A 26,547-nucleotide genomic window follows, 5' to 3' on the forward strand; every position below is an offset into this window, starting at 1 on the left:
CATAGTCCCTCCCTTCAGAGAACAGATTGGTCTGTTCCTTCTGGGTTGCAATCTTTCTGATACATCCACTATGTATGTATAAATATATATAAACATGTTCTCCTCACTCATCATATATCCCATGTTCAAAAATGGTGGAAAGTTCCTCCTATGGGGTCTGTTTAATATTCAGTTAGTCTATTAAGCAGGCTAATAGTGATTTGATCAAGTCAGATCATTGATTCCCAGTAGTTTGGGCTAGATCAGCTATTATCTTAAGTTTGTGGTTTTCTCAAAACCACAAGACTTTCTGATTGAATCCACCTGTGCCTTCCTAACGCCTCATCTTCTTTTTTGCTCAAAGCTTGTATCGATCACTTAATTGTCCTGTGGAATCTTACCCTTCTTTCACCTTGCACATTCTGAAAATCTCTTTGTCAGCGATACCCACTATCCCACACTATCTCAAAGCCTGCAACACTCTGGAAACCCAACTTTTCAGCATTTCTCACAACCTGAAATATGTATGAGAGTAGAAAGAAAGAGTTTGAATGATGTACTAGATCAAAGAAGGAAACAAGCATTGATTAAGCACCTATTCTGTGCCGGCTCTGTGCTAAGTGCTTTGCAAATATTAGCTCATTTAATTTTCATAATACCTTTGAAAAGTAGGTGCTATTATCCCCATTTTACAAATGAGGAACCTGAGGCCAACAGAAGTTAAATACCTTGCCTAAAATCACATAGCTACTAGGTATCTGAGGTCATATCTGAATTCAAATCTTCTATACTCTGGATCCAGCACTCTACCCACTATACCATCTAGATGCCTTTTAGAAAGAGAAAATGTCCAGGAGTCTAGTAGCAGATGATAGCAAGATAAAATAGGTAGGTGGAATGAAGCTAAAAAAAATGAGAGAATTAATAATGTTAGTGGCAGAGGGATGATCTGGAAGTGGCTGTAGAAAACAAGGAGTTTATAAATTTTTTCTGTGGGCCCAGTTAGAAAAAGAGCAACCAGTATTAGAAAGCCAGATTTCTGGCTGTAAATGTAAAATGTGTGTAAATGTAATGTAAAAAATGTAAATGTATGTAATGTAAAAAAGTGGAAAGAATGTTAGACTAAAAAAGCTAGCAAAAAGGAAAGTATGCTAATGATAAAATAGCAGCTCCAGAAGTTACTACTTATTATTGTTGATTCTCCTTTATTTTCAAAGAGGATCCATGAAATCACAGGGTGATGTCTTGACTTGTGAGTGAATTGGGATTAAGTAGAAAAGCAAGAGAAGAGGATAGATATTGAGGATAGATAGAAATGAATGGATGCATGAACAGTTGATGTGTAGTTATCATAAGCTAAGATGATGCAAATAAAAACCAGATCACTCCATTTTCCCTTTTTTATTAAAGCTTTTTATTTTCAAAACAAATTCAAAGATAATTTTTAACATTGATCTTTGCAAAACCTTGCGTTCCAAAATTTTTCCCTCTCTTCCTCCCACCCCTCCCCTAGATGGCAAGTAATCCAAAATAAGTTAAACATGTGCAATTCTTCTACATATACCTTTTTAATTATCATGCTGAACAAGAAAAATCAGTTCAAAAAGGAAAAAAAAAGAGAAATAACAAAATGCAAGTAAACAACAAAAAGAGCGAAAATATTACGCTGTGATTCACATTCAGTTCCCATAACTTTCTGGATGCAGATGGCTTTCTCCAATATAAGAACATTGGAATTGATCTGAATCACCCTACTGTTGAAGAGCCATGTCCATCAGAATTCATCATCATATGATCTTGTTGTTGCAGTGTACAGTGTTCTCCTGGTTCTGCTCATTTTATTCAGCATCAGTTTGTATAACTCTCTCCAGGTCTCTCTGAAATCATCCTGCTGGTCGTTTCTTATAGAACAGTAATATTCCATTACCTTCATATACCATCACTTATTCAGCCATTCTCCAACTGATGGGCACCCATTCAGTTTCCAGTTTCTTGCCACTACAAAAAGGACTGACACAAACATTTTTGCACATGTGGGTCCTTTTTCCTTTTTTATGATCTCTTTGGGATATAGGCTGGATTAAAGTGTATGTACAATTTGATAGCCTTTGAAGCAGCAGAACATTTCCTTTTCTTAAAGAACTGACGCTTGTCATAAAACAAAATTTAACTATAAATTAGATAACAACACAACAGTCCTAAAGCTTCAGTAACTGTATATATGGTAAGATCTAGGGGGTCCTTAGGTTGGAACAGTCAGTTGAATAATATTATCCCCTTTAGGGAGGATACAAAGTTAGACAATATACAGTTGGAAAGGTATATTCCTCAGATTTCAAAGGGATTTAAAAGAAGCTTCTATCTCATTCTGTAACAGAGAGGAACTGGAGTTTTAAGTTTCTAAGTTCTAAGACTGTATTAGCTTGAAGATATTGGTATTTGTACATCAAAATCCCTAGGTCACTGTTGTTGTTTAAACCCTAATTCTATTCAGTCTAACCTGCAAGGAATTGTTGTTGTCATTGTTCATTTGTTTCAGTTATGTCTAATTCTTATATACTGGAGTGGTTTGCTGTTTCCCTCTCCAGCTCATTTTGCAGATGAGGAAACTGAGGCAAAATTAAATGATTTGCTCAGGATCACACAGCTAGGAAGTGTCTGAGATAGATTTGAACTTAGAAGATGAGTCTTTCTGACTCTCAGCCCAGCACTCTATTTACTATGTCACTCAGCTGCCCCTCTGCCCAAAATTGTATTTAAAAAAAAAAAAGTAAACTTCCAAGAATGGTTGAAAGAACTGGATATGATTGACCTGGAGAAAAGATGAGTTTAAGGGGGACATGAAAGTTGTTTTCAAGTAATTGAAGGGGTAAATATCAAGAAAAAGGAAGATTAAATTTCTTTTGTTAGGCTCCAGAAATCAAAATTGTTACCAGCGTAGTGATGTTCAGCTCAAAATGAGGAACATTCTTCTTAATGAATGTCAGTTGTGCAAAGTATAATAGGAATAGTTAATTTCCTGTCAATGGACATCTTTACACAGGATTTATATTATCATGTCTCAGGGATATTATAGAGGAGATATTTGGCCAAAGGGGACCTCCGAAGTCCTTTAGAAGTCTTACCTTCTATGATATTGAGAAGATCTCTCAACTTAGCTACACCTGGAGTCAAGGTAAGGATGAGAAAACCTACCCAGTAATAGAGAGGACAAGCTAACTAATTATTTGGGGTGTAGAGTATGCCAGGCTATGCCAGTTATATTTGTAGTATGTATAAGGAAAGACATAGTCCTGTACCTCAAGGAACTTCTTTCTAGTTGATCATGAAAGGCAAGACAGCTTATATAGCGAAGAAAAACATGAAAATTAAAATATAATACGATTATGGAATTGTGGTTCTTTTAAAGCTATTTTTCAATCAAGTCTGATTCTCTGTGACCCCACTTGGGGTTTTCTTGGCAGAGATAATGGAGTTTTTTTGCCATTTCCTTCTCCCACTCATTTTACAAATGAGGAACTAAGGCACTCAGGGTTAAGTGACTTGGCCAAGCTCACACAGCTAGTAAGTGTCTGAGGCCAGATTTATATTTAGGTCTTCCTGACTCCAGGCCCAGTGCTTTATTTATAGCACTGGCTAGCTACTTTTTGCTATAGAACATCTTCGGTGAACGAAGGGACTGGATTTCCTAAAAAGTGACAGAGTCCACAACTCCCTCCCTGGGAATGGGATAGGGGAAAGTGGAAAAGGAGACTGGGAGAAAAGAAAACTTTAAGAGACAGAGAAGATTCTTTTGCCTAGGAGAGGAGTTTCAGTTGGTTTCCAATGTGTATTTAGAAGCCTGGAGTTTACCCTCTTTACTGCCAGCAGAATTTTCTAACTTTTCCCTTAACGTGATGTCATCCCCTTTCGGATATTTATTACATTTCATTCCAGGGCTAGTGTTTGGAATAATATCCAGTGCCTGAAAGTTTGGAAAGCATTTCTTATTTTTATTTTAACCACTTTTATGAACTATGATATAATCTGAGGAAGGAGCGTTCTCAATTTGGCTTCCAAGTTCCTTTTTTTTTACCCTTTTATTCCTCCCATTTCCCTTCCTCCAGCATTTAGTCAAACTGTCTTGTTTGTATCTCACGCATGGACTTTGTAAATAAGCACTGAATGATCTGTGTGCTCAATTAACTTTAAAAAATTGCTAGCAAGGGAAAACACACCAGCCAAATAATGAACTTTTGGAAGAGGAGGAGACTCCTCATTTCTTAGCATCTTGCAAATGTTACTACAAAGGAGGGGGATCAAGGTTTTATTTCTATTTAAGCAAGATTTTTCAGGAGTTCAACTCCTTTCTACCCCTTCCAAATCCAGTAGCGGTTCCCTGAGCTATGGACAGTACATAGGACCCTCAAGTCATAAGATCCTAAATCTAGAACCAGAAGAAACTTTAGAGGTGATTGAGCAATCTCCCCATTATACACAGAAAATAAAATAAGGCTCAGAGAGGAAACTTGTCCAAAGTCACCCAGAAGGTAAATGACAAAACTCATTCTGAAACTGTGTGGTATTTAGATTGCTTGTTTTGGGGTATCTTCACCTCATTGGGTCAGGTTGGCTTACGATATTTCTCTGTAATTGCCCTCATGAAACTTGCTGCCAAACCTTTTAAATGATTTGCTATTATTAATATGTAGAGGAATCTGAAAGTGTGTTTTAAACTTTTTTTTTTCCTGAGGCAATTGGGCTTAAGTGACTTGCCCCTAGTCATACAACTAGAAAGTGTTAAGTGTCTGAGATCAAATTTGAACTCAGGTCTTGCTGAATTCAGGGCTGGTGCTCTATCCACTGCACCAACTAGCTGCTCCGTGTTTTAATTTTTTGTTATTGCATTTTCAGTCATGTCTAACTCTTCATGACCATATTTAGAGTTTTCTTGATGGATATACTGGAGTGTTTTATCATTTCCTTCTCCAATTCATTTTACAGATGAAGAAACTGAGACAAACATGGTTAAGTAACTTTCTTGTCTAGGATTAATAAGGGCCAGATTTGAATTCAAGTTTTCCTGAACCACAGACCCTGTGCTCCATCTGCAGTGTCACCTCCTGGCCCTGTTGTTCTCATTATGTAAGAGCAAAGAAGTTGAACTTTTGACTCGTTTCAAGAGTAATATTTTGGAAACCATAAAATAAGTGTGGAGGGTTCATTAGGGGAGTTCTCTGAACTACTCAGTGACGTTTTGCTGGGAAGTGAGCCTTTGTTAGGAGCTTTGATTGCATTTCCCTATGGATGATATTTCTTTGCCATTGAGGGTGTGTGAGTCTTAGTTTAGAGGGTTGAATTGATTGATTTGGACTTCTGTGAATCATCAGGATCGTTAGTTCCAAGGATATGTATTAGAACTACTCTTTTGTGCCAGTCAATTAAGCAATCAAAATTTATGAAGCACCTACTCAGTGCCAGTGCTATGCTAAGTACTGGAAATGCAAAAAGAGGCAAAAAACAGCCCTTTTCCTAAAGATTTCTTAATTTAATAAAGGAGATTACGCTTTATAAAAGGCAGTATTTAGTCAAGTCAACTCATTCCTCTTTCCCTCTTGACTTTCTCCCTCCCCTCTTACAGAGAGATTCTAAAAATGAGGAACTCAAACTAGAGAATAACAGAAAAAAGATTGGATCTGGTCTCAGGAGGTAAAAGACGTGGGTATGCAATAGGTTTCCCTGCCACCAATGGCTGCCTTAGAGAAGTTGACTTAGAGTAATAGAGTATTATTTTTATTATCATCATTATCATTGTTGTGAATAATAATAGCATTTCTATAGTACTTTAAAGTTTATAAAGAGCTTTGTATGTATTATCTCATTTGATTTTCACAACCTAGAGATAAATGTTATAATTATGCAGTGGTATCTCAGCACTCATCTGCTTCAAAACTCATAGAATTCAGTATTTGTTGCAGTTTGACAAGTAAAAAATGCTTCAGTACTTGAAGATTGCTCTGCCCTTGTTGTATTTGGTTGTTGTCTTGGTTGAGCAATAGGGATGTGAAGTTGACCAGGTGTACACCCCCTTACCACTGGGCAGGACTGAGCAGGAAGGAGGGCATGGAGCAGCCAGCATGCTCAGTTGGAGAAGCAGCAGCAGTGGTTGTAGCAGGGGACCCAGGGCTGCTGGCAGCCCTGAGTCCCAGCCAGCAGACAGAATGCTGTGTGGTGGAGGGCTTGGGACCAGAGCTTCTTCCTCCCCTTCTAGCCTCCTTCATCCCCAAGGAAACTTGGATGGTGTGGTGTGAATGAGAGTAAAATGATCTGTGTTCCTCTCAAGAAGTAATTTGGGTCAAAAAGGAAGGAGCCCAGCTAGATGGATTGAACTGGCTTGTTTCTCCACAGCTGGAAGCCCCTTTGGGGAATTGGTTGGGGGAGGATGGTTAGGCTGTGGACTGGAAATGTATTTCTTATTGGAAATATTCATTTGGCACTCTTTATTTTTACCACTCATTGTGACTTCTGGAACCAATTAACAAGTACCAAGGTACCCTTGCATTTATTTTACTTATAAATCATTTTGAGGAAACTGAGGTTGCCAGAATTTAAGTGTCTTGCTCACAAATCCACAGCTATTAAGTGTCTGATGCAGAATTTAAACTCATCTTCTTGATTCTAAGTCTAACACTGTGCTCTGTAGTGGTCCATGTAAGACTTGCATGTCCTCTTGGCCAAAGTTCCTAAGACTAGAGGTCCTAGAACTCCACCCTCCTATAGAGAAAGGATGGAGTTTCTGGGCAGCACAATGCAACAATCCGGAACCCCAAGAGGAAAAGAAGAGTTCAAAGTAGGCAGTTCAAACATCACAAAGAAGAGAGAATCACGTGTGGTTGTAGGCTGCAAGAGCAATAAGGGGGAAAAAAAAAAGAAAAGGATTTTGTTTCTTGCCTCCCTTGCCTTCCAACCCCCACTATTGCCATTAATCAGTTGGATAATAAGTAATTCCCTGAAGGGAATGGAGTTGCTTCTTCAAGAATATCAACCTAATTTTTCTTCTGCTGGAAAAAAGGCTCTGAAGGGAGATACTGTGAGTCTGGAGTCCTATAAAGTGACAAAGAGGCTCCCCAAAATGTCATAAGACTGCCTTCCTAGCAACCTCATTTATAGTGTGTTTTTTTTTCTCTAAGGAGGAAAACTATATGATGGTCTTTTGAGCCTGGGGAACCTTAAGGAGAGACTTAGACCATAAATAGGAGATTTAATTCTCAACAGGACCTCAAGTGTCATTTAGTACCATCCTCTCATTTCATAGATAAGGAAATTGAGATCAGCAGAGGTTAAATGATCATAGACATATAGATGATATGGTAGTGATATGGGAGCTAAATTCACTGTTTTCAGTGAATTAGAATTCACTAAGGGAAGAGAATTATATATTACTTGTTTTATGAACTGTGATTTTTTTAAATGTATATTCTATATATTTTTTTTGTCCTATAGTCAATAAATGTAATGTTACTTCAAATGCCTGCATGGGATCTAGACAACCTTTTGCCAATCAACATCTGCACAGCCTTAGACCTGGGCTAGATCTAAGTAAGAGTATGGGATTTTCCAGAAGCAACTCTGGGAGAGCAAAATAACCCAAAGAGTTGTTATTTAGAGAGCTGATCTATATATCAGCCCTAGAATCTGGGGCATTGAGTAACAGACTGTATTAAAGTAAATTAGTGTGACTATTAGTAGATTCTTACCTTTGCTACTAAGTGAGACACTGGATAAGATTCGGAGTCAGGAAGACCTGAATTCAGTTTAGCCTGAGACACAAGCTGCTTGACTCTGGGCAAGTTACTTAATCTTGTTCGCCTCAGTTTGCTCATCTGTAAAATAACCTGGAGATGGAAATGGCAAATCACTTCAGTATCTTTTCCAAGAAAATTCCAAATGGGGTCACCAAGAATCAGACAGGACTGAAATAACTGAACAACAATTGCAGAGCTCAAGAGCTGTGGGGCTTTTTTCCTTTGTACTGAGGGATCAGAAAAGGATATAAGTGTGTTATGTAATTGAAGGTTGAGGCATTTGAGCACATGATGACATGTTCTATAGCCAACTCAAATGAGCCAATTTTAAAATTTCTACTGTGACTATTTATACTTCAAAATCAGCAAACTGCAAGTCAGGCTTCAATTTATTGATTTGTTGATTGTCTAGATTTAAAAACATGCCAGAGAAAATGTTGCAATCCAGATTAAACATAAAAATGTTCTAGTTGTACCTTTGCCTTTCCCCCACCTCTGAAGAGTCAGTTGTTAAACATTTAGTAGCACACATTTGGGACAGCAGGATGACCCAAAAATGATGTTTACAATGTGTGACTTGGAGGAGAAAGGCCAGTGAGAAGTGGTAAATAAAAGGAGAGAAAGTTAAAATAGATCTGACAGGCTTTAACTGATAAGAACTAAACTTTTTTTTTTCCTTTTGACCTTTTAATGTATATTTTATATTTATTGTGCCCTGGAGGGAAAAACCAGGCTCTCTAGCACCTCATCCTTATTCAGCACTCTCCTTTCTTGCTCCATTATTTCTTCACTAGGAACCTCAAGCACTGGAATTTGATATTTACTACGAGTAGATTTCCAGATGAGAAAACAAGGCAATGTGCAGTGGAATTGTGTTTCCATATTTTACCACTAAATTCTTCATTTCTATATTGGGGGTGAGGTGGGTAAAGAAAAAAAAACTTACTGGAAAGTAATAAAGATATAAAAAGAGATTTTTTTGAGGCTTTGCAATGTGTACCTCTTCATAGTACAAGGGGTGCCAGAATTCTCCAAAAATCTGTGGTTTGGTTTTTGAGCTGGATAACTTGAATGGACCATTAACAGAGCTCTGTCTGGAAACTATATATAAGAGATAGGGCATGAAACTGAAGTTTGGATCTGGTACTTCCTCCCACCCCTCAATTTCCCCCCCCCAAAGCTATAAATTACAAAATTGGGTCACAAAGTTGTACAAAACTTTAACAAGAGCATGGTTGAAAGGAGGATTATGAAGACTCATTTAGGTTTCTTATCAATAGTCTGTTGATTACTTCCATTTAATCTTATATACATCTTAATCATATGTATTTATATGTTGTCACCTTTATTAATTTTCCTTGAGATCAGAGACTGTCTTTTTTTGCATCAGATCTTTATCTGCTTGTATATAAAATTTTCCTCTGTGAGTCCTTTGTACTTGACTTAATTCACTGTGTTGCTGAAAAGAGTTAACTCAATTATAGTTAGTCATCACACAATATTGATGATATTATGTGCAGTGTTTTACTGGTTCTCCACATTTCACTTTGCACCAATTCATACAAGTCTTTCCAAATTTTTCTGAAGTCTTTCTATTCATCATTTGTTATTGCACAATCATATTCCATTACATTCATACACCACGGCTTGTTCAGCCATGTCCCAATTGATATGTTCTCACTTCCCAAAGTTTTGGAAGCATTTAATAAATAAATTGACATCACTCCCTATTTGGAAATACCCCTCATGATGTTATCATCTATGTGGGCAGATCTGACTGAAAACAACAATGCTAGCTAGATGTTCAGAGGTGACTGAAAACAATAGTTACATCCATGTGGAGATTTTCCTTTAATTTGTAGCAGTCTCCACTGTCATAGAGACTCTTCCTTTAGCACATATCTCTGTTTTTGGAGAGTCTTTTATGAGTTTCATAGACACATTGTTTTTATTTATATTATTTTTATTTATAAAGAAGTAGCCCCTTACTTGCTGCTATGACCTAAAGTGATCTTCTAGGGCTGCTCTCCAACTTTTTGGAGTTTGGTCTCTGCCTTTATAACTATGTCCAGTGAGGTTGGATACTTTACTTTTGGCCTATCCAAACTGCAATTGTTTTTCTTTAGCTTGGGTGAATATAGAGGAAAAGGTAAGATGGAGACCTTCCTCCCATTCATAAAGTTTATCTTTAAGTTTCAACCGGAGCAATTTTCACACCAGCTAAAGGAGCACAGAAAATATGGGAGGTAAATTTTCCTTTGAAGCTTTGAAGAAGTAATGAAAGCCATGGAGGCTATTTGCATAGCCTTTTTACCCATCCTCTGTCCTCCCAGGCTTGCTCTATAGACAAGTAATGGTTCTGAGATCATTGCCAGCTCTGCCTTTCACCTGTAGGGCTGTCCAACCAGATATCTTGGTCTCTGGTCCCTTTAAAGAAGTTTTTAAGAGGCCAGCTGCCCCTTCCTTGCATTAATATATAAAATCTCCCTTGCAGACTGCATGTAATAAGAATTTTATACCTGCCTTTCACTGTATTTCATTCCCTCTGGTTCTAAGTCATTATTTTACATTTTCAGAGCCTCATTATGACTCATTGGGCAGCCAAAGGAACATAATGAGTCCAAGATGATTGCACATGGCGGTGCTCCACAAATAGATATTAAACAGCTCATGAAATCTATAAATGTCCTTACCATCCTGGGTGCATTATAAAACCATGAATCAATAATTCAGGCAAGTTTTCTTATCCTCCTAAAAAGTCCAGCTTTTTGGACTAAGCTGTCTTCCTCCAATTCTGTCCCTTGAACCTCCAAAGTAGAAGCTGTTTTTTTTTTTTTTGTTGTTGTGTTGTGTTTTTTTTTTTTTATAAGGGAGAAGGAATGCACAGGAAGAGAAATGGAAAGGGAGGGAGAAATATAGAGAGATAAAGAGAAAAGAGGGATAAATAGAACAGAGAGAGATAGAAAGAGGAAAGATGAAAGAAAGAGCGAGTGAGAAAGGAAATGAGAAACAGAGGGACAGAGCTAGAGAGAGAAAGGGAGGAACAGAGACAAAGAGGAAAAAAGGAAGAGAGAGAGAGAGAGAGAGAGAGAGAGAGAGAGAGAGAGAGAGAGAGAGAGAGAGAGAGAGAAGAAAGAAAAGACAGATTTTAAGCATCTTTTTTTTCCCCTGAGGCAATTGGGGTTAAGTGACTTGCCCAGGGTCACACAGCTAGGAAATGTTATGTGCCTAAGACAAAATTGGCTGGTGCTTTATCCATTCGGCCACTTACCTGCTCCCACTTCTTATTTCTTTATAAGTATTAGCCCAAAGAAGAGTAGAGAACTTTGCAGACTTTTAAGTGCTATATAAATGCTAGTTATTATTATTACTCAATAAGTATTTGTTAATAGAGTTGTATGAAGCACTTGAGTTTGTTTTTAACACATGTGAATTAGTTTTGGGTTTTGTTTCATCCAGACTTATTATCTATTTAGAGAACTTTCATATGCCCAGAGAGGAAAATCCTTCTGCCAGTAGAGATAGTGCTTATTTTGAGACTTGTAGCTCTAGCAGTTCTCTTAGGATGTTGAGAAGTTAATGTGCTTGCCCAAGGACACATAGTATGCTAAAGGACTTGAATCCAAGTCATCCTGACTCAAGGCTATTTCTTCATTACTTTCCTTTGTGTTGCCCCACATACTGGACTTTTGAGATGGACGAAAACTCCAATATATTTAGAGACTTTAGAAATATTGCTAGAAATTAAATGCATTTTTTTTGTAGTAGTAATAGAGAACTAGAAGGAAAACAGGTGTCCATCAGCTCAGGAATGCTGGCACAGATTTTGATATGTGAATAATGTGATATGATTTCATATTAAAATAAAAAATCCTCATATACACCAAAATATTCATAGCAGCACTTTTGGGAGAGCTAAGAACTTGAAAAAAAGCAGATGCCCATCAACTATGAAATAGCTAAACAAATCATAATATGTGAATATAATAGAATATTACTGTGCTGTAAGAAATAGTGAATATGATGAATACAGAGAAGCTTAGAAAGATCTACATGAACTAATGCAAAGTATGGTGAACAGAATCAAGAAAATGATACAAACAAGTACTACAACAAAGCAAATTAAAAAAAAATCCTGTGGTACCCCCAAATCAAAAATCAATATCACCAAACTATAAAGGATAAATATGGCTTGAAAGAAGAGCTGTGAGAAGATGTATCCCATCTTCTTCTTTGTAGAGGTAGGAGGTTCAAAAGTGTTGTGCATTGCATACGCTCACAGATTTTTTGCTATATTGAACAGTCTGATGTTTTTATTATTTCTTCATTTTTTTGTCTTAAAAATATATGAGATGCAGTGAAAGAACTCTGGGAAATGAGAGTGAACCACTACATAGCATTTCCAATCCCTCTGTTTTTGTCCGCTTGCATTTTTGATTTCCTTCACAGGTACAATTGTACGTTATTTCAAAGTCCAATTCTTGTGCAGCAAAATAACTATGGACATGTATAGATATATTGTATTTAACATACACTTTAACATATATAACATGTATTGGTCAACCTGCCATCTGGGGGAGGAGGTGGGGGGAAGGAGGGGAAAAATTGGAACAAAAGGTTTTGCAACTATCAATGCTGAAAAATTACCTATGTATATATTTTGTAAATAAAAAGCTATAATAAAAAATTATGGGATGGTTCTTTGGGAGGGGGAGAGGGCTCTGATCCATAATAGTTCAGCCCAATCTTAGGGTCAGAGATTTAGAACAAGAAGTAGCCTTAGAAGTCATAAAGACTCTTAATTTTGTAGATGAAGATATTGAAGCCTTAATCCAGAGTCACACAGGTAGTAAATGACAGAAAAAGATCTGAACCAAAAGACTCTCCATTAAGCCCCCTTTCCTCTGCACCTTGAAGGATATCTTCAGGGTTACCACTGATCACAACATATGGTACCATGCCTACCCAAATATGAATATAGCTGATAGTGAGGGTGGTTTGCTTTTAAGTTTTCTGATTGGTTTCCATGCTTCTTGCCAATCTATGCCCACAGATCTGTAATGGGCAGTGGGTGGGATTGAGGGTGAGTCAATGCTGTCAATACCTGAACAGCCAGGTAATGGTAATGGTAATGGTTCAGCATTTGATTGTGACTGCCTTTTTCTGACTTTTTCCATTTCTGCTTCTGACCTGAATTTCAGAGGCATTTCTGATCTCACAGAGAACAAGAATCAGAAGCAGAGGAGATGTACAAAATATGTTTCTATTTTAGAGGTCTTTGTAAATGTGGAAGAAGAAAGAAATGAAAAAAAAAAAGAGTCAAAAGACCCAAGTTCTAGTACTGAGATTTTCATCACCCCTGACCTTTATCTATCTCTGTTTTCTCATCTGTTGAAAAAGAATAGCAGCAAAGCCCGATCTTCCCACTTCAGATGAATGTTGTGGGACTCAGATAAGATCATATATGTGAAGCCCTTTTTAAAGTATAAAGCATGATGTAAATGTGAGGTGTTTAGGGATTTTTTTTTTTTAGGTTGGCCTGAAACCATTTGATTTGATCATCTTAGAACACGGCTGGAAACCAAGCAGTTCTACAACTAACCAAATGGATAATGTGGGCAAGTCTCTTAACCACTCCCTTGGACCCCTGTTTCCTCAAATGTCAGATGAAGGCATGAGATTCAAGAATCTCAACGGCACTTTCCAGCTCTGATATTCAAATCCATCTCAATTACATAGCTCAGCCAAGCTCCCTCATGTGAGGGGGCAGCCAGGAAAGCTGCCCTGTTCTATTGACGCTGAGAGAGGGCAAAGAATGATGGGTCAGAGAGTGCCATGTGAAGAAAAAAGTCCTTTTATGCTTATAACCTCTCTTACCAATACCAACAAGATAGTTCCTGCACATTTTAGTTTCTAGGAGAACTTCAGAAGCCCGTTCCAAAGTCTTTCCTCATGTACTTCCTAAGGAACGAAGAAGACTTGTAAATTCTCAATGTAGCTTTCTTGCTCAGAAGGGCAGAATCTTAAAATGTTTTTCATTCTGAGATGTGAGGGAGAATTCCCAAAGCAGAGGAGGGTGTGTGTGGGGGACTACACTCAAATGGTAAGTGCTATTGTGAAATTCTGTTTCATTCCCTACACATGTGATTGATGAAATCATTTCCTCTCAAAATGGGTTTTGTGGGAGGCACAAGAAATCAGTAGTGGGTGAGGGAGTGTGTGGCAGGGAAAGCAGGGAAGAGGGAAATCTTGGGTGCTAAATGCTGAACTGACTTCGTGACACAGCTTGTGTGGGATTCAATGTTAAAATGTAAATTGGAGGAAAGCTTGTCTATTAGGCATAGTGAGTCAGAATTATGGAGCTCCAAGGGACCTTAGACATTATGTTCAGGATTTAGCTTTTTTATGTCATGAATTCTTGACAATCTGGTCTAGACTATGGACTTCCCCTTTTCAGAAAGTTGTTAAATACACAAAATAAAAAAGAAAATAGGATCACAAAGGAAAACAGTTATATTGAAATACAGTAATTGAATTAATTTTGAAAGACTAACCAATTCACAAATTCCAGGTTAAGAACATCTGAGATTCTGGTCCCACTCTAACTTTCTACACATTGGATAATTAAGGTCCTAGAAAGGAATTGATTTGATCAAATAGTTAAGGTCAAAGCCAAGATGATACTCCAGGTTTCCCAATATCCATTCTAATGTTTTCTTCATTACCCTGGGCTGCCTCATGCTTATTCTCTTGCTTTTTTCAATAAATTCTAAGATTTTATGCACTTATTTCATTACTTATGCTCTTATTATCTCTGTCGTATTCCCATTCATTAGGTTCAACTAGGTTTTATACATTCTTCTTTAAAAAAAAAGTTTATGTTGTTTTTAATTGATAAATTTTGATTCAGCCCATTGCACAAGCATTTTCAGAAAGCAAGCAAACAAGTTAAAGAGTAACTACAATTGATGTTACATGCAACTATTTTTTAAAAGGAAGGAAAGATTGTTCTTCAACTTTAATAAAATAGTTTCTGTTGAATGCTCTCTTGTTTTTGAGTATTTTTTTAGCTAACAGAAAATTCTTTTCTTTCCTTCCCATCAGACCCTTCCATCTTATTAGAAAAAAAAAAGAAAAACAAATTCCATGAAACAAATATGAATAATCAATCAAAACAAATCCCCTCATTATTTGTGCTCAAAATACATATCTGATTCTGTACCACTCTGAATCTATCACTTCCATGTTAGGAGGTACACAGCATACTTTTATTATTGGTCCTCTAGCATTATGGAAGGTCATTGTGGTGATCAGAGTTCCTACCATTTTCAAAATTGTTTGTCATTACAGCATTGTTTTTATATATACATCATTCTCCTGTTTCAGCTCATTTCATTCTTTCTCTCTTATACAAGCCTCCAAATTGTTTATTTTTTCAAAATTGACATAATAGTATAAATTATTTTTCTACTTCTGCTCATTTCATTATTTTTTATTTTTCAAATATTTATTTATTTAAATATCTATGATTGCCTAACACAAAGAAACTTTATAAGAAACAAATAATAATATTCTTTTACAACAGAGCATAACCATTTTGGATAACCTCAGTATAAGATATTTTCAACTCTTGGTTTCACTGAGCCATCATCAAATATAGCAGTACTTGTTAAAATACAATTGTAGCCAACATATTCAGGAAGTTGGAGGATGCATATTCAAAAATCAAAGCCAAGGTCTTGCTCAACATAGATAATTTGTTCTAATGCTTCCTCTCTGATTGTGTAATATTCTGATGCTATACAGACTATCATTTGGCACATCTCTAGACAATGACAACTTTGTGCCTAAAGCAAATGAAGCTCTTATTAGTTGTAATACTGAAACCTTTTTTTTTTAAGTCTTGAAGAAGATAGTTAAGTTAGCACTGAACTAAAAAAAAAAAAAAATCAATCCTTAAAAATAGCCAGAAAAGGCAATTCCATGAATTAGCATAAGACCAAGAAAACATCCAGAATATTGATGAACTCTGGCTTTGCAAGTTCAAATTCCTTTGGTCTGTAGTTCTTATAGTGACCATCAGTTTCCATTTACAAATATAAGCTGATTATAGTAAGAACCAGTCATGCTTATTTCATTCTTCATCAGTTTGTAAAATCTTCAAATTGTTTTTATAATAGTAATGTTAGAATTAAATTGTACTCTGGGTTCTTTCATCACTCAGCTGATTAATAGCTGGCTAAAGACATTCATACATAAGTCACTGATGTGCCTCAGGATCTCTCTTACACTTTCATGGCTTATGTGAGCACTGACATGAATAGTGGGTACACAATAATCATATATCTCATTTATATGGTGCTTTAAGGTTTGCAAAACACTTTACATTATACTATCTAATTTGATCCTCATAAGCACTGTGGGTAGGTACTGTTATTATTCCCATTTTATAGATAAGGAAGGTAAAACGCAGAGTCTTATCCAAGTTTAGATATCTCTTCCAACCATGATTAGACAGCATCAAAGTAAATAGTTTAATCATGAGTTATTGCAAAAACCTCTAGTCTCCATTAAGCCTCAAAAAATTCCTACCCTGATTCAAGCAGTGGGTTGCTTAGAAACAAGTTACCCACGTTTCAGATAATTACTATCTCTCAGAAAGAACAGTTTCCCAGTGGTACACTGCTTGCACATATGTAGTCAGGATGGAAAACTGGGTCCAGAGAGAGAGGAAATGCATAAATTAGTTCATGCATCTTATCTTATGAAGGGACAATGACCATTATCTTCTAATACTAAATCTGATCTTAGGGATTCTCTTTGCTGCCTCCTTCTTCCTTGCTCCTATGCATAATTAAGTCATGGTGGGAAGAAAGGTGGAATTAAGTGAAGAGGGGATTTCTTTGCTATGTTGTCTGTCCAGAGAATGGATTAGACGGGTTCCCAAGGTTGCTTCCAGCCTTTGGTTCCCACTCTATGTTCTTTTAAGGATCAAAATTGCTATTACTGACTCCCTTCATTTTTGTCTCTACTTCCTAAAATAAGGGGGAGGGAGGAGATGTTTGAGTTTTCTGATTAATGATCATTTATTAAACATATATGCCAGGTACTGTGCTAAACGCTGGGATTCAGACTTTCTCTATGAATATGGAGTCATAGTGTTTTCCTTCAAGGGTAGAGGGAACCATTTACAAACTTCCTAGTCATGACTACAATCAGTGCCCTTCAATCAGAATCTGTGAGATGTCAGCTTCCTTGCCTCTGTGATTGGTGTTCCAGTTGGCTTTGGTGAAGGAGATTATTATTCCAATTGATCAAAAATCAAAGTGATAAGACCACAGAATGAGGGTTCTTAAGACTGAATTTGTGTGGGTTGGATAAGTAATAGATATGTTGGTGGAGTGGGTCACCTTTTTCTCAGATGAGACCATTCAACAAGCTCCTTCTTTTTCTTAAAAAGCATTGACCTTTCTCCTCATTTCCTTAAGTGTCTGACAAAGAGATGGCTCACTGACTTGTCAAAGCTAAGCGCTTAAAACACTTTTGTCAAAACCTTTGATAAAGGTTATGCATGTGCACACTTTCAAAACTAGTATAGAATGAAACCACGTTGTTCCCTCTATATTTGTAGAGGCTCATATAACCCCCTTTCCTCCATCTTCTGTAGCAGATTACTTTCTATAATCATTCCCTTTCTCTCAAATCTTCAATCTCTCCCTATCCATGTTTCTTACTGCTTCCTTAAAACGTTCCTGTGTCCCCCAATCCTTTAAAAACAATCTTCACTGGACTCTACTTTCCCTTCAAGTTATCCTTTTATTTCTCTCTTTTTCAGTCAAACTCTGTGAAAAAGTTGTTTACACTTCCCCATCCCTCGTTCTTTCATTCTTTGTGATCTGTTTTTGCCTCTCATAATCAACTGAAATTGCTTGCTTCAAAATTATTAGTAACCTTTTAATTCCTAATTCTGAGTGTCTTTCTACTCCTAATCCTTCTTTAACTATCTGTTATAATTGACACTGTTGGCAAATGATGTCAAATTCAGGTAGAAATGATCTCATTTATAGGGCATATTGAATTAAAAAACTACAAATTAACATTGCCTATGTGGTATTGAGTTTTTACTTATTTTAGTTAACATCTCCAAATTATACTTTAATATGGTTCTGAGAGCACTCTGATATTTTGTAGTCCTTGAGCTATGAGTTTGACACCTCTGCAGTAGACCATTTCTATCTAAGTTTTTGTGACACTACCTTCTCCTGATTCCTTTATTACCTCTCCAATCCACTTTAATGGTTCATTAACCACATAATTCTCATTAATTAGAGGGCTTGCCCAAGATGCTGTTCTGGGTCCTCTTCTCTTCTCCTGGATATCATTGGTCCTCTTCAAGTAGGATGAAGAAACACTTTAAACAACTGTTTATGAGTAGAAGTAACTGCTCAGACAAAATGGGATTGAGGAAAGACCTTAGTGTAAAAAGGCCAGGATCTCCCACTGCATCTGGATCCATCGCCAGTTGATCTGACCTGTATCTTGCCTCTGGACCCCATGATTTTGCAAAATTCTGACTCATTTAAATCCAATTTACTTGCAAGTCAAGATATCACCTCCTGTTGTCATTGGTCCTCTTTAAGAATAAAGGACAAACAGTAACAACAAATATTCTCTATGTAGATGGCTCCATAATCTATAGATCCAGCCCTAATCTGTCCCCTAAAAGTTAGTTCTGAATCACCATCTATTAGCTATTTCAAACTAGATGTCCCAGAAAAAGATTAAACTCATTATGTCTAAAATTGAGCTCATTATCTTTCTCCTTGAGTCACTCCCCACCCTCAATGCCCTGAATCTAAACCTCTCTATTTTTGTCTAAAACACTACCATCCTTTTACTTCTCATATCTGTAACCTTGTCCTTATCCTTTTTTTGTCATAAAATCAGATATTTATTAACATATCTGCAATTTCATCAAAGATGACATATGTAGAAAAGAAGGGATCTCAAAAAAAAAAAAAACTCCTACATTTCTAGAGAAGAAATCTTAGCTCCAAAGAGATTGCGACTTACAGTATTTCATAGGTATGAACAAGTACCAGAGGCCAGATTTTAACACAATGGCTTAAATGCTAGATCTGGCCTCAGAAAGGCAATTCCTCCTCATCTTACCCAAATAATCACTGCTCTACTTATATTCAATGATGTCTGGCCCCACTTTCTCATCCTCTTTGGTCGTGATATTTCTTTCTTTTCTTTCTATCTTTGATTCTTGCTCTCTTTCACCTTATATACTCTAGACAACCAGTTACCAAACCTTGCTATTTCTTCCATCACAATTTCTCTCCATCTGACCCTTTCTCTCTACTCACATAGCTACCATCTTAGTTCAGATCCTAATCATTGCTTACCAAAATTATTCTAACAGTCTTATAATTAGTCTCTCTGCCTCAAATATCTCCCACTGCAGTCCATCATATCCATTGTTGCCCAAGTAATTTTCTTCTGACCATGTGACTCTCCTCCTCAATCAATGTCAGTGACTTCCTAATACCTTTAAGATGAAATATTTAAGCTTTTAAAGCTCTATACAACCTGATCTGAACCTATCTTCCCAGCCTCATTGGATTTTACTTCATTTTTTTTATTTTGAGAAACAGACAAATTGGCCTTCTCTCTATTCCTCATATATGACACTTCATATCCCAACTTGGCATTTTTTCACTGGCTCTTCCCCATGCATGGGATGCATTGTCTCATTGTCTCTACTTTATAGAGTTCCTCTCTTCCTATAAGATATAGCTCATGCATTATATTCTGCATGAAATTTTTCCCAACCTACCTTTATCCAATTACTAGTATCCTTCCTACAAAATTATCTTTCATAAAAATGTGCACATTTATAAACTTCATATTTATTCAATATACATGTTTATGATTATACTTGTGGTTTTTAAGATAATTTTGTTTTTTTCCCCAATTACAGGTTAGAAACAATTTCAAAACAGTTTTATAAAAAGTTTTGAGTTCTGAATTCAATTCCTTCCTTCCTTCCCTCTTCCATTCCTGAGATGTAAGCAATCAGATATGATTTATACATGTGCAAACATACACATATACTTGTTAGTACTTCCATGAGAATGAAAACTTAATTTTGAATAAGCATTGTTTCATTCTTTGTACTTGTATCCCCAATACCTAGAACAATGCCTAAAATACTGTTTAATAAATACATGTTGATTAATGAATCAATCTAGATATGGGCAATAAAAAGGTCTTCTGCAAGTTCTGGGAGTTCCTTCCTTCCTTCCTTTCTTCCTTCCTTCCTTCCTTCCTTCCTTCCTTCCTTCCTTCCTTCCTTCCTTCCTTCCTTCCTTCCTTCCTTCCTTCCTTCCTTCCTTCCTTCCTTCTCTCCTTCCTTCCTTTCTTCTTTCTTTTTCTTTCTTTCTTTCTTTTCTTTCTTGCTAGTGATCAAGTTCTCTCACACTCTTCACAAAATCTGCTCCTGTCTCTCTTACCTATTTCCTGACTACAAAATTGCAGGTTGTTTTCCCAAGGATCATCATTATCAACATTATCACCTACTAAAAAACTCCTATGAGTAGGACTCTTTACTATACACTGAAGACAAAGAGATATTATAGATCATCTATTTTCAGTCAAAGACACAGCACTGGATTATGTCTCCCATGTAGTAAAACCAATAGTTCATATTTATATCTTTTTAAGGTTTATAAAATACTATACATTATCTCATTTGGTCCCTACAACAATCCTGGGAGGTAACTGCTCTGATCATCCCTATTTGGGGGAGAGACAGTATGATCAGTGAAAAGAATTCTAGACAGAATATCACAGAGCTTTAGTGTTTTTAGTTTTTAGTTAGCTTTTAGATCCCAGTTCTGAAATTTACTGCTAGTGATTCTGGGTAAGTCATAACTTCTCTAGGTGTCTGGGATTTGCTCCCTCCTCATCTTTGCCTCCTAGGACATCTTAGCTTAATTCAAGTGCCAGCTAAAGTCCTCTCCCAATCTCCCTTAATGCTAATTTACCTCTATGATCATCTGCAGTTTATCCTGATAAAGTTTGTGCATAATGGTTTGCATGTTGTCTCCCCTATTATGCCTTGAGCCCCTCAAAAGTACAAACTGTCTTTTGCCTTTCTTTGTAAGCCCAGCACTTAGCATAGTGCCTGGCACATAGTAGGCCCTTAATAATCTTTTCCCCTAATTGACTAATTTGTAATATGAGGGTTTTGTAAGTTATAATAGTAGAGATTATACTAGATGGTCCTTCTAGCTACAAATCTAGAGTTTAAGCTATCACTTTACAGATGAAGAAACTAAGGGTTGATGAGGTTAAATGATTTATGCAGTATCTCACCTCTAGTAGGTGTTTGAAGATTTGAACTCATGTTTTCTTGGCTTTTCTTGTATTTAACACACTACCTAATTAACTAATATTGTAAAACATGAGGAGATCATTCATTAAACATGGCATTCATTAACATGAGAAAGACGGGTGACCTACATCAATTTCATAGGATTATAATCCAATTTGATTTTATAGAAGTATAAAGAGGAGGTAAAAATAGGAGCAAAACTAGGACTCACACTTAGGTTACTTGACTAAATCCAGAGAGGGAGGGAGAGAAAGAGAGAATAGATATTTATGTAGCACCTACTATGTGCCATGCACTGTGCTAAGCCCTTTTACAGATATTGTTTCATCTGATCCAACAATCTAGCAATCCTTCCACCACACTATACTATCTCTCAAGAGATAAGAGTGCTGGGTCTGAAATCAGGAAGACCTAAATTCAAATCTGCTCTCAGACCAGCTGTTTAATTCTGGGCAAAATTAAATTATGGCTTTACAGATGTTTGCCTAATCCACTGGAGAAGAAAATGGCAGACCACTCCAGTATCTTTGCCAAGAAAACCCCACAAACAGTATCGGTGTGCTATGGTCCACATGGCCATCAAGAGTTGGACATAACTGAATAAGTGAACAATAACAACATTGCCTCTCAAGTCTCTGAATGGAAATCATCCATTCCAAGAACACAATCCTGACTTAGGTTCTCAAAGGCCCCTCTGGCCTTGTTTTACCTAACACTGGGGTACTTCTTAAACAGCAAACATATTGTTCCTAAGTCCTGGATTTAATATACTTGCCAGGAATAGTTCATATTCTTGAAGAGAATTCTTTGCTTTTATTTAGCTGGTTTTCATTTAAAGCCAAAGTGTCCCTCTTTTTTTTTTTTTTTTATCAAAAATTAATTAAAATTCCATGTAGTTCCAGTTCTAGCCAATGAGACTCATTGGCAAGAAAGAAAGAAAAAAAAATCTCAGCTCATTATTTTTCTTCCACCTGGGTTGGCAGAGGTCTCAAGAATTTGGAGGAGGGGGGCCTTATAGTGACTGAGCTATGGTCTTGAGTACTGGGCCTCTCAGAGGTACCAGCCGCCGAGTCTGTAGTGGTGAACAAAGGTAAAAAAGAGCCACAGAGAACCCCTGAAGAGCACTCCTAGTGAAAATCAAATAACTTACAGAGTACAAATGGCAGATTTTGTTCATTCTCACTGAAAGGTAATTTATTCTCGCCCTCATTCCCTTGTGTTGTATCCTGTCAAGGAATAACTGTGGATTACTTAATATTTTCTACTCAGAGCAACCTGTAAAAACCCAGGAGCCAAGCCATCATTACTTACCTATAGCTAGACTGCTATTGGAAGTCAAGAATGAAAACTGGAACATATAGCCATTTGCTAGGACGTCATATCCCTTTCTATTCTGCCCTTTCAGAAATGGATATGTTGCATTGGAGTAGAAGAAGGCTGGGGACAACTATTCATCCAGAAAAGGCAACTGAGTATTGTGTTTGAAAGGACTGGCTTGTGTAAGACATAGTTTTTGTGTTTTGTTCTACCTACCTTCCCAAAACTTTGCAAGATGGAATAAAAAAGTGGGAATTTGTTGGTCTTCTCTTCGATGGCCAATACTACCTTAGAGATGAAATTACAGCATTTTAAGGAAATGAATAGTGCTTGTGGTAGACCAGATTTTCTTAGAATTTATGTTTTGCTTTGTTTTTTTTTTAAGATAGTAGATAAGCGATATAGGAAACCAATAATCTGAATTTTGTTAAATTATATTACATGGAACTTGCTTTTCCCTCTCATCCTCAGATTGTGTATGAGGTTAGTTAGTCTGGTAGAGGTTATTTTCAAGATATCTTGAAAATATCAAGACATATTATCAAGATATCTCTACTTGGAGAGTAGAGAAAATTAGGTGCTAACCTAAAAAGTGAGAATTCCTGGTGAGCTAAGAACTTTCTGGAGAGTATAGAATGGATTTTTTCCCCTGTTTTCTCCAGACTTTGAGTATCATTAATTAAAGTTCTACCATGATATCTTCTTATGGTATTAAAGTGACCTTGAAGTTTTCAAAAGTTAATGCAAGTGGAGTATAAACCCTAACAGATCCTACCCCATTATAAAGTTTTGCTTCCAGGTGCAGAGATGACCTTCTTTGCTGTCTGAGGACCAGTCTAAGTGTAGGGAGACTTCATCAGAAAGCTAACCAATTGGTGCCAAATATTGTTGGTTACAATTTAGTGTCATATTCTTTCTGGGGAAAGGACCAGCATGTACCTGTAACTAGAAAAATGCTAGAGTAGGGCAAAAGTAACACCGTCCTGGGGAGGGTACAAGGGCTTGAATTTATAGCTGAGAAAGCAAAAATCTAGAGATTTTTTTTTTAAATCAAATTTTAAGGGAGTAAGATTAAGTTATAGGAGTGGAAATTGAGTCCAAGAGATTACTCCAGAATCAGGAGGCAAACAACAAGGAACACTGGCAAGACATTAGTTTTAACCTATCTCTCTCAAAACGTTGGAATTTTGGCAGCCATTTTTACTCCTAGATACCATCTTGTATTAATTTGTTAGGGTGGTCACAGTTTGAATCTACCATCTATTCTTCTGACTCAAATGTTACCAGTAAGGATTACGGACTCACACTATCAAATAACCTATAGCAAGACAATAGTCTGTCAGTGGAAGGAGGAAGGCTCAGGATGTAGGGGATGATATGGGCATCTTTAACCAAGGTTTAGGCGTTCCACAGCATCTGTATCAGTTGCCTTCATGGCCCTTGGAACAAATTGGGGGAAGTCTTCATATGTTTGGGTTACAGACCCCCTAACTCACCAATAGGTTTGAGGTCTGGTGGTTCCCTTCAATCTAGTTTAGCCTGTCTGCTAAGTAGGTCTGCTAATGTATGGCCCCTGCTCATGTTATAACTTCTTGGAGCTACCAGTGAGACTGAGTGCCAGGTAGACACCAAAAGTAGATAATTAGCCCTGAAAAGGGCTTAGGAAGCCCTTACACTAAAGGTGCTAGTCCTTGAATACTCAATATACCCCTAATGCCTAGGAGTGTAGCCCAGAAGGTACAGAAGAATATGAACCCTAGATTACAGCAAATTGAGATCCAGAACCAGTTTGTCTAAAATATGAGCCTTAGATTATAGCAAAATGAAATCCAAAACCAGTTTATCTAGAATATGAAGCCTAGATTACAGCAAATTGAGGTCCAGAACCAGTTTATCTAGAATATGAAGCCTAGATTATAGCAAATTGAGATCCAGAACCAGTTTATGTACTCCAAGGAATCAAATTAATGAATAAGTAAGAAACAGTCTTTACCAAGAAGCCATAAGCTCTTGTTGCTGATTTTACTTAGGGGCAAAAACTACTAATTATAATAGATGCCACTGCTCTCTAGACCCCCCTCCTCTCCCTACTAAAAATAAATGCTATTATCTTTTTTTTTCTAACACACCACAAAAAATGTTCACCTTCCTGTTTGGCTTCAACTGGCAGTTCAGAAAATTTTAAAAAAAAAAGAAAAGAAAAGAAACCTGTTGCTTCTCATAGGAACTTTCCACCATCCATTTTTGAATTGAAACCTCAGACTTCTTGTGTTCACTGAGATTAGGATCTTTAACTGCTGTGTGATTTCTCAAGTCAAAGGCGGCCAGTGTCTCCTGAGGTTCCTAGAGCTGAGAGCCCCGGAAGGGCAGAGGCAACTTGTGGTTGAGACCCCATTTACTTCCTGAGACACAGCTAAAAGTCTGAGGTCTTGAAAGGCTAGCCAATGGAAACCAAGATTGCTGCATTCAGCCAAATGTCTGCTGGTGGCTTTCAGGCTTTGTGTGATATCTTAATCTAGGGGAAGGCGCCAAGGAAAAGGAAGAGAGACTGACCAACTTACATGCATTTGAGAGTTGGCAAGCTAAAATAACTGAGAAAAACAAATGACTTAAAATATACACATATATACATATAGAAGAAACAGCATATATACATGCACGTGTGTATATATGTTGATTCTTAACATGTGCACCGTATGCCCACGTGCATATATATGTAGTATCCTATTTAATAAAATGACATTTGAGTACCCAGAATCCATTTGATTTTAATGATCATGACTAGGGTTTTTTAATAATAGTTTTTCATTTTTTCAGATATATGCAATGATAGTTTTCAACATTTACCTTTGCAAAATCTTGTGTTCCAAAGTTTTCTTCTTCCCTTCCCCTAGAGAGAAGCAATAGGTTAAGTATGTGCAATTCTTCTAAACATAGCTCCATAGTCACATGACTAGTTTTCCACACCTTATCTATGCAATCTTTATATCTCACCTACCAATAAGTGACAACTACAGAGGGTAAAGCAAAAATCTTTGAGCAGTTTAAAGCTAGCTTACATTTTACAGATCAATCAATAAGCATTTATTATGTACCTACTGCATGCAATACACTATGCTACATCAGGGGATATAAAGACAAAAATGAAACAGATTCTGACCTTAAGGATCTTCAAAATCTATTAAAGAAAATAAGATGTATATAGATGAGTATACATAGAACATAGGATGGTGACTGAATCTATGATTTTATTGGTGTAGAAAAACTATATCTCCTCAGCAAGGTGAAGGGAGTTTCTTGGAGTAATAGGAGATTAGGAAATTTATACAGGGTCATACTGTCAGTATATATCAGAGGCAAGATTTGAAACCGGGTCTCCCTGGCACTGAATCTAACTCTCTATCCATTATCCCAGACTATATCTCATGGACATATACAAAATAGATAAAAGTTAATTTGTTAGGAGAGGAAAGCAATAGCAGGTGGAGGGAACAGAAGAAATTTAATTTAGAAGGTGGCACTTAATCTGAAGAAACAGATTGAGATAGGTTCAGTACTTGAATTTGTATGACATATCAAACTTTTGCAAATAATTTCTATATGTGATTTCATGAATAGCGCTCTAAGTTAAAAGTGGGAGTGATTGCTAACGTCTTTTTAAAATTAAACAGAAGCACAGAGAGGCTAGTTGAGATCATGGGAGTTGCCACCAGTTGAACCACCAGTTGAAACCAAACAGGAAAATAAGCATTTTTTGACATGCTAAATGGGGATGGGGGACAGAGACAGAGAGAGAGAAAGAGGGAGGGAGAAAAAAGACAGAGAGAGAGGGGGGGGGGGAAGACAGAAAGAGACACACAGAGAGAAACACAGTGACTGACAAAGTCAGAGAGAAACAGAGACACACACACACGCACACACACACACACACACACACACAGATAGACACATATATACATCAAGAGAAAGAAACAGAGCCAGAAACATAGAGAGAACATGAGAGCAAGAGATACAGTAAGACATATTTAACCGATGTTGGATTACTAGGAGAGGGGAGGAGGGAGA

Source organism: Antechinus flavipes, chromosome 1 (genome assembly GCF_016432865.1).
Source record: "Antechinus flavipes isolate AdamAnt ecotype Samford, QLD, Australia chromosome 1, AdamAnt_v2, whole genome shotgun sequence".
NCBI lineage: Eukaryota > Metazoa > Chordata > Mammalia > Dasyuromorphia > Dasyuridae > Antechinus > Antechinus flavipes.